General features: G+C 41.0%; 1 protein-coding gene across 1 annotated transcript in view; it reads left to right on the top strand.

Moving 5' to 3' along the window:
* The window catches only part of LOC145439804 (uncharacterized), a 291,614-nt gene that overhangs the window by 41,415 nt on the left and 234,562 nt on the right, over positions 1–15,637 (top strand). The gene's annotated exons all lie outside the window — the stretch shown is intronic.

The following is a 15,637-nucleotide window of genomic DNA, read 5'->3' as shown; positions in this document are numbered from 1 at the left end:
CTAATTAATTAAAAATTATTGACACTGAATTGCTGGAAATGAGTCAACGAAATTGAAGTATAGTCTCGTTAAAACGATGGTGATATATATTAGCAAATAAAATTCTTTTAAGGCTGAAATCTGGCACCATGAAGAGAAAATGAACTGGCGCACAGGTAAAATACAGCAAAATATATTTTCCAGGTTATTATCGGAACCCGAAGTAGGGCCTATCTTTTTACGTTCCGGTGTAGATTTGATAACGTTTTGGCTGTTTTCTTCGCAATGCGTTTATGATATTTGCTTTTCACGACTCCTCTCCATAAGGCGAATTCCGAATGCTAAGGCATGATTTTCGAATTTTAGCGGATCTGCATCACCATAGGCCATTTATATGTACCGTAGTGATCTCGCGCCAGCCAACAATGGGATGCTTGAGGTAGCCTATGTCATGTTACCAGTGGGTTGATAGTATAATGACGACATCTTCCTCATGTCAATAATTCTTATGAACCACTTCATTTCATCCTCGAGATTTGGTGGCGAAAAAAGACCCGATGAAAGGTAGCACTCGCAAGGAATGAGAAGAGCTGAAACGAGGCGGGGGATAAATATCAACATTGAAAATGAACTGTGACATTGCATGGGCAGGGCATTAGGCCGAGGGGAATGTCACTTTAAGAGACCGCGACTGCGAGTCGTTCGGCCGCCTCCTATTCCTATGTGTTCATTACATCGCATGGTGTCTTATCGCATTGTGTGTGTCTTGGTCGGATGAAAATATAATCTCCAGATTATTGAGCATTGTCTTTCCATACAATTGTCTTCACTTAGCCTAGTAATACGACAGTGCACTTTATTGCGGAGTGCTGTTATCTACAAGCTCATTTGCTCTGATTACGTGAAATGCACTCTGGCGAGACAAAAGATATCGCCTCAAGTCTGGGAAATATATTTTACCTGGTTGGCAATTCATCTTCTCTTTATGGTCTCGGATTTCAGCGCTGAAAGTGTTCATATGCAACGTATATCACTATCGTTTTCACGGTGCTCTTTCAATGTAGTTCCACCTTATCAGTGTCAAATTCATTTTTCATATATTAGCGATTTCATCATCCAAACTCGATCACAGGCCTTTATCAAGATGTAAACGCGTGTAAAAAGCATCACTTTCCCTTCAGGCATGCCTGGTACACGATATTTGGTCATTTCGAAGTGTCGAAATTTTTCATCGTAAATGCTATAAATTCAAAAATATTCGAAATTTCAATTTAAGATTGCACGGCCTTTACTGGTCGGAATTGACCCAAATTTGGTGTGTAACGTTTTTTCAGGAAACCTGACAATTTTATCATTAAGCGAGTGAAATTTAAAAAAAAAGTTATTTTGGAACAATCCTAAGTGTGCATTTGCAATGAGAACTCATTCATATATAGAACTATTGTTCTACTAATCATTATTTATATGTCCATACTACACCGTCCACTGCGACGCCGTTTTTCTTCATCGCGCCTTGGCGTTGCCACCCCCTTCAACATCCAATTCGCCACTGAGGGCGCTGGAGCAGCCCAGATTGAACCACTGCCTTAAAGCATGGGTAGGCTACTGACCGCGACAACATTTGGCGCGGCCCATCACGAAAGCCGCAAAATAAAAATTTAATTACTGCAGCGACTTTATCAAACTTTCTAGAGATATTTTATCATGATAATGATAAATTTCATAGTCTCATCATTGCATTTTATTTTATTGCTGGCTCAATAATCCGACGTCAGGGCGACGCATCTTGGATGTTTTCGGCTGTTATTAACATCTCAGAAAGTTGAAACGCGGATATAACCTAGTTCGGATCACGAGTGTTATTTTTCATTGACAGCTCAAGCAAGTTTATTACTCTTAGTTCTGTACTTGGAAAATCAGATTCGTGCATGTGATTGGCAGATTCGCCCTCCGTTTGTCGTGTGCGGTTCAGATTCCTAGGACAGGAATATTCGGCGGCAGCCATTTGGGCGCCTATGGACAATTCTATATGTATATAAATATATGGTTTCAAACAACACGAGGTGGATTTTGTCGTAGTCGCATTGGCTGGCCGAAACTTTGTATGTCTTGGCGCAGTAGGCCTAATGGCCGACGCTCAAATACCCTTCTTTGTAAATTATGCTTTGTTGTTGTAGGGGGTCCCAATAATAAAATAAAGACAGCGACAACCATTTGAAAAAGGTTGTATGCATCACAAAAACATTATACCATAGCCTTTATGAGCTATTAAAGGCAATGCTATAACTTGTGTTGATTCACGAAAAAATGTTGCGACCCTTTGAGCTCCCCCTCACAATTGAGGGATTTAGGGTGCGGCAGTTTCGGCCATGGGCGCAACTCATAACTTTGTCACGATCAATTCTTGAGTTGTTCAGAGCAACCTAAAATGAAAAGTTGAAGATGAATGCTTTATTGCTTTCGATAAAAATTTTCTGCTGCGGCGTCAGAGTTAGGCCTAACGCAATATGGTAACTTATTGTCATAGTTATAGTTTATAATGAATTCATTCGGGGCCTATACTAGGGTTGCCATACGTCCGGCATTTCCCGGACATGTCCGGAATTCCACCTAAAAAATCTGCGTCCGGGAGGACATTCTAAAATATGACCAAATGTCCGGAATTTTGAAGGCTTGAAGTAGGCCTGTGATCAAAAGTTTTTCGTAAATCAACATAAACAATATTATTTTCAAGCAGATTTAGGCTGTTCGAATTTTTTTTTGGGCTCCGCGCGAGTCAATGTAAGGTATATTGATCTTAGTATGGGCACCAGGCTCCTCCGTCGCAAAAAATGCAATCAAAAATAAATATAAATAACTATCATTTACTGAAATAAGTCTAATTGTAATCGCAATTATAAGCTAACAATTCCCAGAGTCCGATTGGATGCTTCACTCAAAGACAGTGGGTACAAATCCTGGGGTCTTTTGCCTTTATTTGGGGATCGCAAAGATGTTGGACGTAATCGGCTTCCCAAATAGGCCGTGAGTAAGTTTGGGCAAGCTGTTTTTCTAGTAATCAGCGTATCAAGTTTGGAGCTGGGCCACGGAACATTTTCAAGTTCGAAATGAGGTCGCGACCATCAAAGGTTGAAAATCACCAGATGTTCAACCGCTGGTGCATTTTATCATAGCCTTTATAAGGGTTTTGATTTTATACTAGCCTAATATATGGAAGGCCTAACAGTATAGTAGGGCTGTCAAACACAATTCCGACAGTCCAGACAGGACCCGCCTGACGATTTCATTCGGCCCGTGAAGAAATCTATTACAGATCCTAGCAAGTAGCAATCACCAGAGCTCATATTACAGATGGCCAATCCATGACCTACGTTCCACTCCATTCCTGTATGTATGCAGTCGATGGGCAATGCTTTGCTGGTGTGACGTCATATTGACAGAAAATGTGTCATACCTCATTTTTTAAAGCCACTAGTGGGCGCTGAAGAGTGTAAGTTTGCTAAGAATTTGCTTCACAAAAATATGGTAACCCTAGCCCAGGGGTGGGCAATTATTTTTCTCCGCGGGCTAAATGATAAGCAGAAATATGTTGGCGGGCCAAGTCAGAAATTTTAGAATATCCAGCGTATTGATTTTATTTCTAAATTGGGAGCAGCGAATTACACGAATTGGTGCTCGATCAGTGGATGTGTTGATATTGGGGAATGACAAAGTGACGGTTAATTACCCAAAAAAGTAATTGTTTGCCGTCATATTTTGAAACAATGTTAAACCTGATACATTTTAAAGTCTCTTTAAACCCCTATTCTCGGTTTTCTATCATACATTAAAATGTATTTGGAATGGCGGAAACAACCCTTCGTCATCCCCCCAAACGTTGGTCTTGGGCCCCCAATAGAGTTCTAAACCAAGCTCCTGGGGGCTTCGCCCCCAGATCAGCCCCCATCGAGATGCACGATGCACGATATGTCTTGTACACACTAATTGGCAACGTTAATGCCCTAATCGCGCCATGCGCAGAATTTTTTCATGATTCATGATTCAATCGATCAATAATATTGGTAATTGCATATATATTGCAATATTTTTTAACCTCTCTCAGCCCACGTAGTGGCCTACTCAGTTTTACCGCTAGAGCTGAGCGAGGTACTGTCTTGGAAATGTTCGGGAGGGCCCGTTGGTATAATTAATTCGTTACATGTTGCTATTTTGTGACCTCCCGTGTGCTACGAGAAAAGATATTGAAATCACAAAAGCATACCAAACTAAAAAGACGCACCCGATTCCCAATTGGTATTTCTTCACCGGCAAATATTGCCTATGGACAATTGGACTTCGTAGTTTTCGGTCAACATAAGGGCAGTCCTTTTCAGTCAAGGTTTTCTCGCTGTCGAGCTTTTTTCCCTTTACTTAGTTAATTTGAGCAGCAGTTGCAATTGCAGTGCCTTCTCGGAATCTCGTGTTGGCTTAAAGTTCATATATCTTGGTGCGTCGTGGCGCGGTAATGGCTAACGCTGAAATACCCAATTCTAAAAACCATTGATCTCTAAATCGCGCGGAGCTCGAGAAAATTTGAATGAAAGTTGCATAAATTTTCAAAAAAATACCCTATAATTTATATTCATTCACGAAATAATTTTTGGTGCCCGTCGAGCTCGCCACCCAATTGGGGGGCTTGGGGTGCGGGAGTGACGGTCCTGAGGATAATATATAGCTTATTGTCTTGGTAGCTGGTTTCCGAGACGTGTGCACTGTGCAGCTTGCCGAAATGGCCTCGTTGTTTAGCCAAGGTTGCAGTTATTAACCATCTTTGAATTGCAACTTTCGGCTTTCGTTTTTTTGACATCCTTTATGGGTGGTGATATATTCATAGAAATGATGAGCACTGATTCACTTGTTTTACGAATTATGGATTTGGAAACACATCATGTAACAATTTGAAACATAGACCTTGTAATACGTAATGTGACTATGGCAACAAAGAAGGTTTGGTGACTTCTTTTGACTTTAATTCTAACGGCATAACTTGCGACATTGACTTTACTTTGAATCTGGATTAGGCATGTGGAGTACGTATAGGCTGCGCAATCACGGTGTGTTAATGAACAGGCTTGATAGTAAATGAATTTCCGGTTCAGTTTATACTTCCTATGGTTTTAGTCCACGCAGCACCATTAAAAAGTAGGTTCTATATTTTAAATTTCAAGCAACCTTTGGCGGGCCGCACAGAATCGCTCCGCGGGCCGCACTTTGCCCAGGCCTGCCCTAGCCTACACGATATCGTAGGCCCCGATCCATTGCTGCAATTTGAAACAGCCGAGAATCATATAGTTATAGGCATAATTTATCAAAGTATTTGCTGCCAAATGAAACAACCGAATGAAGAAAATGTTCGAGCGCAGTAAGTTAATCTCGTCTTCACAAAGGAACGCGAAAAAGTCAATAGTAAATACAAGATGCTATTATAGTTTGGGAGTATTTAACGGTAAACATAGTTATGAGACTGTCGGCATTGTGTGTCCTAAAGTTAAACCAAAAGTAGAATCAGCAAAACTATATGAACACATGGCTGCTCAGTGCTCACAGATTCAAATTTACATCCTGTTCAGAAAACCGAATTTCTTCCGTAATCTTGACAAGATGGTTATTGAGGATGACCTCACCAGCTTATAGAATCTTGTTGAATGTTTCCGACGCTTGTACGCTAGCGACGAGGAAGCAGTTCACAGTTCTGGTGAATACAGTCATAGGCTGCTTCCCCCCCTCTTGAAGAATTTTACAATCCTCAAGTCAGGGCAAGAAATAGCGTCTAAAAAGGACCGACGAAGAAAAAATAACATCGAAGAACACTGTGACATCGGGCACTAGGTCGGGGTTGATGCCATTTCAAGAGACCCCAACTGGTTGGTCGTTCAGCATCCCCTATCTGTTCGTTACATCGCATTGTGTGTCTTGTATATCGCATATATTTACATTGTGTGTGAGTCCTGGGAGTCGTTTGCGTTCATTCTGGGTATGACGAAGATGATGGATGCTATCTGCTTCCAAAATAGGCCGTGAGGCGGACCGGAAAAGGTAGGGTTACCATACGTCCTCTGTTTTCAGGAAATTGAAAATTTCCTCCGAGGACGCCCAAATGTCCTCGTTTTTGGCAATTCGTCCTTTTTCACAGCTACGACAATGGACAGAGTCAACTGAGAATCGGCATAAATAACGTAAAATAAGTAATACGGATGTTCGAGCGGGTCATTCGACAGTGGTGACCTTATTTTTAGTCAACACCACAAGATTTACAGTAAATATTACAAAATCAGCTGTTTTCAACTTCGGTCAAATAACTTTTAGGATTTGGTAAAAGTATCCTCCTTTCCCGATTCCAAAATATGGTAACCCTAGGACAAAAGGTCTGTTACTGCAGTGTTTAGCGTATGGTGATCATCATTAGTTGATTAGGCGCCGCGTGATTCGTCCTTTATGTATGTTGATTGGGCGTCATCTCTTTATAGTTCAGTTGGTTTGCTGTATGTACGTTGTTGGTTACGTTGCGTACGTGTGATCGCTATATAGTCACTAACTTGTGTTCTTTATCGTGCAGACTTGTCTCTCTAACTCTAACCGCAGGCGACCACTGTTTTCAAACCTAATTTCACAACCCAGTTCCATTTGCTGTATTTGGACATTCCTTCGTTACATCGATTATTGCAATACATATCATTTCTATCTCCATCTAAGGATCATCATTTGTCTGGATCGGTGGTGGAATTTGAGTTCAATTCAAAAAGTGGTTTCAATAACTGTCCTCAAGTTAGGAGCAGTTATACAAGGTCCGCCAGACGATTTCATCCAGCTCATGAATAAACCTGTTGCAGACCTGAGCAGGGTTGCCAGACATCTTCTGCGAAAAAGGGCCAAACAGCGCCGGAAAAGGGGCCAAATTGGCCAATAAAAGGGCCAAATTGTTCAATAACGTCAATAACGCTGCAACATTACCCATAGACACCTGGAATTCCAGTTTTATATTGTTGATACTGTTGTAGGACACCAAATCCACTACCTGCAACTACACTGGATCCAACTACAATAACTTCTTCATTATTTCAAGCCTTTTCCGACTGAATATAAAATCGTGAAATAAAACTTTTTGTGCTATAAATTAGCCTAGAGTGATTAAATTTTATGAATTTTAATTAAACATCGAGAGAATAGTTTCTTTACATTTGAAACTTATCCAACTTATCTACCGAATTTTTAGGTTTCACACCAAAAAACTTAAGGTTATGTTGATTTTTTTTCTTTGAAATTTTTATCAATCATTAAGTAGGGTGCTCTTCTTCAGACTTTTTCTGCTACATAGCTTCCAGCCGTGTTCGCTGCTTTTTCGTCCACCTGTTCACTAATCTGTATTTACAATTCCAACACAGTCTACATTCTACAAAAACAAATCCAAATCTTCTACACTGTTTCCACTCGAATCTTTGACATTGGCATAAACATTGTCAGCCCAATTTGCGAGACAGAATTATTTTAATAGTTAGTTTGACGGTATGTCTCAACTGTTTCCAAAAAGGGCCAAAAATTGAAAATAAAGGGCCAAGGGGCCAAATTATTATTTTGGGGCCAACTGTCTCTAAAAAGGGCCAAATTTCACGAATTTGGCCCCGAAAGGGCCAATCTGGCAACCCTGGACCTGAGCAATCACCAGACTTCACATTTCAATCCCGTACAGTCGATGGGCGAAACTTTGCTACTGTGACGTCATATTGACTGACATTGTGTTCACACCTCGTTGAAAAGCCCGCTAGTGGGCGCTGGAACGATTCAGAGTTATTGTTCCTGGAAGTAGAAGTATAGCTAACCAAAGTATTATAGGTTTAGCTGGCTGACTACTTAACCTGGAATCCTGTATCCTGGTGAGATCTTTTTAAGACGCCAATATTGCACAAGACATACGAATATATTTCAGACGTTGATAACAGTAGGTATAGCAAAAGAGTCTACTGATTCTCTCGAATCGGGAGTTTTATACTAGAGGCTAATTACTTTAGGACAGGATGTCTCTCGGTTACGAGATATACATTTCATGGTTGGACGATAACAGGGATCTCCTGCAGCGCTAAATGGTATCATGAATTTGAGCAACACAAAAATATAGTAACTCTATAGCAGGGCTTTGGAGCCGGAGCCGGAGACCGGAGCCGGAGCCCCGGAGCCCTACATTTTTACCGGAGCTGGAGCCGGAGCCGGAGCTCTACATAAAATTCAGCCGGAGCCGGAGCTGGTTATTTGAGGAGTAGCTTCGGCTCCGACGTATTTCATAAGATGCTATTATATGCAACAACCGTATCTGCTGAGTTCACATAATTCAACAGCAGGCCTTCGCGAAATTAAAAATCTTTTCCTCTTTGGCGCTGCCTTTTCCGACTAACCACTAACCATGTTCCTGGGGATTTAACAGCAGAGCAGTCATATATTCAATGTTCAATTTTCATACATGATTGCCGAACCTCGGTATGCTAGATATGCCTGTGAATAATGTGGGTATTCGGCATACCCGAAATTTCATCATCAACACAGCCTTTTTGGCCAATTGTAGGAGCTCGTATCCTACCGAGTAGTTAACTAACTACGTAACTCTGATTTCCATACTGAGAACGCCAGACAAGTACAGCTACACTCAATCTTTAATAAGAACAACAATAATATGAACAATGAACATGCTTTCTGACTGGCACCTTTTGAGCGTGCAAGTCAGAGCGGTACGAATGTATCAGAATGTTAATATTCGAACGGTAACGCGTCAGGAACAAGCGTAATATATTTACGAGTCGCGATCGCTTGGATATAGTTTGTAGGTGTGTTATGTGCAGCTACACAATTGAACGGCTCTGAAATAATAATTATCACTATGTATTACGCGAAATGGGAGAGAGGATAAAAACGTGATTTCGTTGCACCTGTCGATATGACGAGCACGAGCCGAGTAATTCCATCTCATCGTTGCTATGGCATATATTCATATATGAATCGGATGAGCAAATATCCGTTCTTTCGTGATAGTTCTCTAATCGGGCCGCGAAATTGATGGACAGTGTTATTGAGTATGCAATTATGCATGCGAATTGGAATTCATTACTGTGCATGATCTTCATTCACTCCAGCAAGGATTTTCGAGCGTGAATAGGGGATGGCAGAAGAGTAGCCCAAAACACCGTTACACTCAGCGAACAATTGTCACGGTGCGAGCTACTTAATGCGATGTCAGACTCAGGACCCCACGGTATTTTATGTTGGAGACAAATTACTGATTTGATTCGCGATTTCCAATTTGTAATCATCTGGTTCGTAAATTTTTTCTTGATGTCTGCTTGATACTCTAGTATTCCCGGATTATCGCGCACTGTGACTTGTAAATGTGCAATGTGCATATTACATAGTTTAATTCGTTATCGGCATGGCGCACTGTGCAATGCAATGCAATGCAATGCAATGCACAGTGTTTAATTCGATTATTCGATTCGTTTCAACGGGAAAATGTTATATTCCGATCAACTTGATCGACACCGGATGGACTGGTAACGAGTGCACCAATATCGAATGTCAAACCATTGACCATTTGGTACAAATCGAATTTCTATTGATCAGGTCGTGATGTCCGCCCATATTGCTCTTACTAAAGTTACAGTTGAATAATAATCGCTTATTTAAAGATTGAATTGAGCTGTATGGCTTAATGTTATCGAGTACAGTGTCAGTGTTAAAACGCCGCATCAGAATTTTCATACTGTACACAACAATGGCATGGAGTAAAATGCGTTCTAGTGCAACTATGATGTTAACGACAATTGGCGTCACAAGCCAACATGACGGCACCTATGTCTTCGTTGCTGCATCCGATGTTACTGACGGCTGACAGACTCTAGATTACTATAGATAACTGACCTACGGCTAAATTAGTAATCTATATAGACCAAGGGTGGCCAACCATTTCGGCTGAAGGGCCACATCAATTGACGAACGAGTGCGCAGCCCATTAGCCGCGCCAGGCGCGTAAAAATTTCAAAGTTTATATTATCATTACTTGGGTAAATTGCAGATCGACTGTATACCGCCAGCCGAGCTCAGTTTGCAAGGACAGAACAATTCAATTTCGATAATATTACTGGATTTCGATAATGTATTGGGAAATTAGCTGGCGGGCCGCGGGTTAGCCTACCCACCCCTGATATAGACAGACACCTTCGATAGTTTTCAGAGCCGGAGCCGGAGCTGGAGCCGGAGCAGTAGTAATAATGCGGCTCCGGAGCTGGAGCCGGAGCTAGTGTATGATAGAAGAAAGCTCCGGAGCCGGAGCAATGTAAATTTACGGCTGCTCCAAAGCCCTGCTCTATAGTCTGTGGCAGCTATTTTACGCAAAAGCTGGCATCGGTCTGCGTTGATTTTGACTGTTTCATTCCGAGATGGGTGTCAAGAGCTGGCATGGTATATCTTGTGGTTGAGGATATCATATGACACTGAATCAAGTTGCTGTTCTTAGTATTGTGTGATCTGGTTCCAATAGCTTAACTATGCTGCATCTGCACGATATAGACATGACTACGAATTGAAAATAGTGTATTGAATGGAATTTCCGGAAATTACATTGCAACGCAATCTTGAGAATTTTAATCGTAGTTGATACAAGTTTAATATATAATTTTGAGACTTGGGAGAGATAATGTAGAACCATAGCAATTTACAACGTAGCGTTGTAAACGTTGTAAATTGCTATGGTAGAACCAAGCAGTTTAGAAATGATCTCGCCTATCATATCAAGCACTGCCATTTTACATAACTACTGCATCCTGGTAATCGGATTGCATGCCATTTGAGTGATTTGACCATTTTTGGCCAGAGCTTACTACTTGACAAGGCTATACTAGATGATTTGCCAAAACAAATTTGATTAGTAATTGGGAGCCTTACTGAGCTTGGTTTTGCGGTGGATTCTCCGCCAACTAGCACTTGGAAGCAGCTATATTGTCAGGGCAGATGTAATATCGCGTGTATCACTATATAATACTAGAGTTTCCATACGTCCTCCTTTAAGAGGATTTGCCCTATTTTTTAAATTTTCTGAAAGTGTCCTCGGAGGACGCCCAAATGTCCTCTTTTTTGAGAATTTCGGTTAAATAGCCTATATGGCAAAATTCGACTTAGATACAGTAAATCAGTGCTGAAGTAACGCTCCGGCGAGTATTTCGGGAGCTGGGCCGGAAAGTTGAACTTTTTTTAGTCAAACGACCACAGCGTGAGAAAAATTTAACATCTTTTCCGGATTTACCTCCGATACTGCAAGTCAGAAAAGTTTTAAAAAGTGTCCTCTTGTCATATTTCCAAAATATGGTCACCCTACATAATACACATGTATAGTTTTCCCCATACGACTCGGTTGTGGAATTACCATTATGATACTATTGCTATATGTTACTGCCCTTGAGCATAGAATATGTTACCTGAATAGAAACAGTCACGTACCCTCTAAAATTTTCATGTCTTTGCAGTCACTTGTCAATTGCGTGTCACGTTGTTTAGTACTCGATCCGAACGTTATTCAAGAAAGGCAAAAGATCTACCCTTAGATACAGTGTTCACTGTTGCTTTCAGGCAAGCATTGAGCCATCGGTAAATTAGTAGTATGCGACGTTCCTTACCCACGGGGGTTGGTCGCGCGCTGACAATTCAGAAATTACTTCAGACGCAGGAAATCACCTACCGGCTCAATCAGTTTTGCATTTACTACGTCTGTAAAGAATTTAATGGGTAGCATACACGCGCATCCTGAACGTATGTTAGTTCTCCGGTCCTCCTATTCTTTTTATCACTGAAGTGTTGAACAACCCTGGTTTGGGACTATATTACTGTGTGTGTTGGACGTGGGTGTGTGTGAAGTGGATCAAATACTAAAATTGGTATCAAATATGTCTTGCTGCATGCTCATACAATTGGCTTTTCATTCGTATCGTACCTTGTTTACGGGGTCGCAGATGTCGTTGTAGTCGACTCAATTTAATGAGCAGTCAAGCAATTGATGGAGTTTGTTTGTAGTTATCCATTTTATTGATTAGCATATGAGAAATATTTTTTGGTCAAGAAGAACTGGTTCGCTCATTGTTCAATATATTTCGGGCCAAAAGAGAATCCCTGGAAAAGAAGTTGAACGTTAGAAGAACTTTTTAATCTTAATCACTGGTTGGAAATTATCCTCCGCAAATCTCTAATCCAATTGCGTCTCTCACCGACGATAAATGAAATGATGGTGCCCCACTGCTCAACTACACTGCACTGATGTTTGCGTTATATTCCTAGAATTGTGTGCCAATCTTATCTTGTGAATATAAATTTTCCATTTTTTTAAAGATGCTGCCTTCACACCGATTTTACCGGTTGTGCGTTATGTATATTCGTGTACTTCAGTTTGTGCTATGCTCTGTTTTGCCTTACTAATCTCAATTGATTGCCGGTGGAAGCAAACGCTGTTCATGATTTCACAAACACGTTTGATTTCGAGCGATTGATGCCCTTGCACACTGAGCTGATAAGTGACTGCCGTGATGTTATACCGCTGCAAATCCACGTTTTAAATGACATTTGTTGAAACCAAGTTAAAATCGGCTCATGTCCAGTGCGCAATAAATTGCTTTCTTTGTCGATTTCACTCACACTTAGATATGCGTTATTGATAATTAACAGGCTGGTGCGAACGCATTTGTTATCGCTGAAAGCAATTGCGTTTCTAATTCGGATAGCTCAGTGTTCTCAAATTTACGAATCGATTTTCAAGCATTCTTTTGAAATGATCACGGCCAGTTGAAAAATATTAAGACATAATAGTCTGTAGGTTTTGTGGTATCAATGTGATGGGTGTTTGTTTGTTTGTTTGTTTTGGGGTATTAATGGTGTTTGTCGACTACTATGGTCGTTTACACCAGGTCGATATTCTTCTTATTTTCCGTAACTGCCGACTTATAGCACGGCCCACCTCTAGGCTTTTGTAAGACACCGCTGACGCGGATGAGATGGCGAGGAGGAGCCTAGGTAAGCCTCCGACAGGTATCGGAATTCGGAAGTCGACCCCGGTCGGACTCGAACCCGCACCCATTGGTGTTGCAGCCGCGGATTATACCTCTGCGCTATCTCGCCACCCAATATGATGGGTGTACCAGCTCCTTTGGGACCAGTTGGGCTACTTTTGGTTCCATTTTGGACAGTGTCTCTAGCTTCTCTTCATTGTTACCATTTAGACATCCGATACACAAATGCGAACTTCTCGGTGTAGACAACATTGAGCGTAACACTCATCTGTACATTTCTATTCGCTTTCTAAGCTCAAAAATCGCGAGTATTAATGTTATGAAAGTCAGTGTGCATTTATTTTCTTGTCCCGCCAAGCGCGGAAACTTCTGTCAGTGATGATTCAGTCCTCCGGCCTCAAATCTTCAGTGGGTTTTTGTTCATTAATTGCGGCATTACTTCTGCCCGCGCTGTGTCGTGAAGAATGAAATCATCAGTTCCGAAGCTTGCTATTCATTTCGTAAAATAAATCGGAACTGGATCCACGTATGCCATGTCTGTATCAATGGTGATATTGATCCGATTGTTCCATCGCGCCGTTGGTAGCTGAATTTCTATGATTCTTCTTCGAATAGCTGTCTGGCAATATGGATGGCGAATCTATAGTCCTTAAGCAGATCTAGGACGGCCCTCCTGTACAGTTCAGGCATACATACACAGGCTATGGGCGATTGGATATTTAGTAGTGAGTGCATGTGCCACGTGCAGAGAAGTGCTAGGGCAGGGGTCACCAACACGCGGCTCGCGAGGGCATATTTTGCAGCCCGCTACCTGATTTGAAATTTCGGAAGAACGCTTAGTAAAGCATTTTGAAATTCTGAAATTGATTTTGATATTGTTGTTGTTGTTGTTCAAAGTAAGCTATTCTCCTGTGCCCCATATCACTATTCCTCACTAGCTGATACGGCTGCGACGATGGTAATATAATTCCATGGAGGAAGAATTTGCTGATATTAATACGCATATTGCCTTGACGTGCAATGACCGCCACTGCCAAGACCGAGACGCTTAGAAAACGACTTTGGGCTTCCCAAAAGACTAAGCTTTACGAGGAGATCGTTGACCGGGGACAAATGTAACTGGGAGAAAATGTAACAATCGACCTCACCGTCAGTAGGGTGGAGAAATCGAAATAGTGTTTTGGGTGCGTATTAGGGTTGTGACTTAAAAAAAATTGCCTCTAGCAGGAATTATTGAACATTTTGGTTTAAATTAATAAAATTATAATTATTTTGTTCAAATCGTGAAAAATGTCCCGCACAAAGTAACTTCAATTTTCGACATTGGTCCAAATATGGACACAATTTACAATTCAATGGTTATTCTTTACTACAAATTTAATCTTCAAAGATTCGTCCTTTTGCACTTCTGGTAAAGTTCATCCATCAATTTGACTTCCCTTTCTGTAATTATGTTAGTGCCAGGGACATCTACAGCGGACTTATCCGACTTCCAATGGGGTTTTAAGGCACTTTATCGCTGCAGCACATTCGATCTCAAGCATAGCAGCAAATAGTCTTTGGTAAATTCTAGAGCCCGACAGATATTGTATTTTTGAGTCGATACCGATAAAACAGATATCTCACAACTTGACCGATAATCCCAATACATTCAGCAGATATTCACAATAAGTGGAATACACCTTAATAAGCACATTTTCAAAGCTTCATAGCATTTATTTGAACAGCCTTACAGCCATTGTTACAGTTAAACTAGAAAGGCTGCATCTGGACACCTGTGAAGTGTAAGATATATGAAATATATCAATATTCTCTGTCTAGCGGTCACAGATTGTAGTTTTCTGACTTCCTATAGCCATGCTGCGACGTCACGGAAATTGCCGATCATTTTTCACCTCCAATGGTCGATACCGATAATTCTTTCAAAGTGTGATATGGTCTCGATATTATCGGCGAACCAATAATCTAGTACATTCCATCTTTTGACATCTGGCTAGAATACCAGGCTCCCTGACACGCATTTGCGATGAATAAGCATGATATCTCCAGAGTTACTCTCCATCTGGGTATTTGGGAGTACGCAATCACGGCCCTTGAGCTCCATCTCGCATTGCGTAGGGATGGAAGTTTATGCCATTTGTTTAGTGGTAATCAACTATTTTCTTTGAAAGAGCGGCATGCTCTGCACAGCTCAAAGATAAACTTAAAATCATCCCTCCATCCTCAGTTTTCTTATATTTTCATATGAATTTCTGACTTGGTGGATTGTACCAAGTTTCCATAGTGTTTTACCGCATCATCTCCAGAGTTGCAGCTGAAAGTTGGATTTGTTGACGATGTTGGATTGAAGAACTCTGACATATGCTGTAAAAATAGATACAATTAAATAGTATATTCATATTGAAATGAACCCGAATATTTTCGGCTGACACTCGTCAGGGGTAATCGTCAGACGAGTGTCAGCCGAAAATATTCGGGTTCATTTCAATATGAATATACTATTTATGTATATTGAAGTTCTGTACCTCCAAGAAGCTCTTCAAAAATAGATACTATGATGTTGGCAACCCATATATCGTGGTTTATCA

Source organism: Botryllus schlosseri, chromosome 5 (assembly GCF_051294905.1).
Source record: "Botryllus schlosseri isolate E-star chromosome 5, Bs_hap1, whole genome shotgun sequence".
NCBI classification, from domain to species: Eukaryota; Metazoa; Chordata; class Ascidiacea; order Stolidobranchia; family Styelidae; genus Botryllus; species Botryllus schlosseri.
The sequence above is the reverse complement of the archived record's forward strand: the minus strand, read 5'-3'. Positions and strand labels throughout refer to the sequence as shown.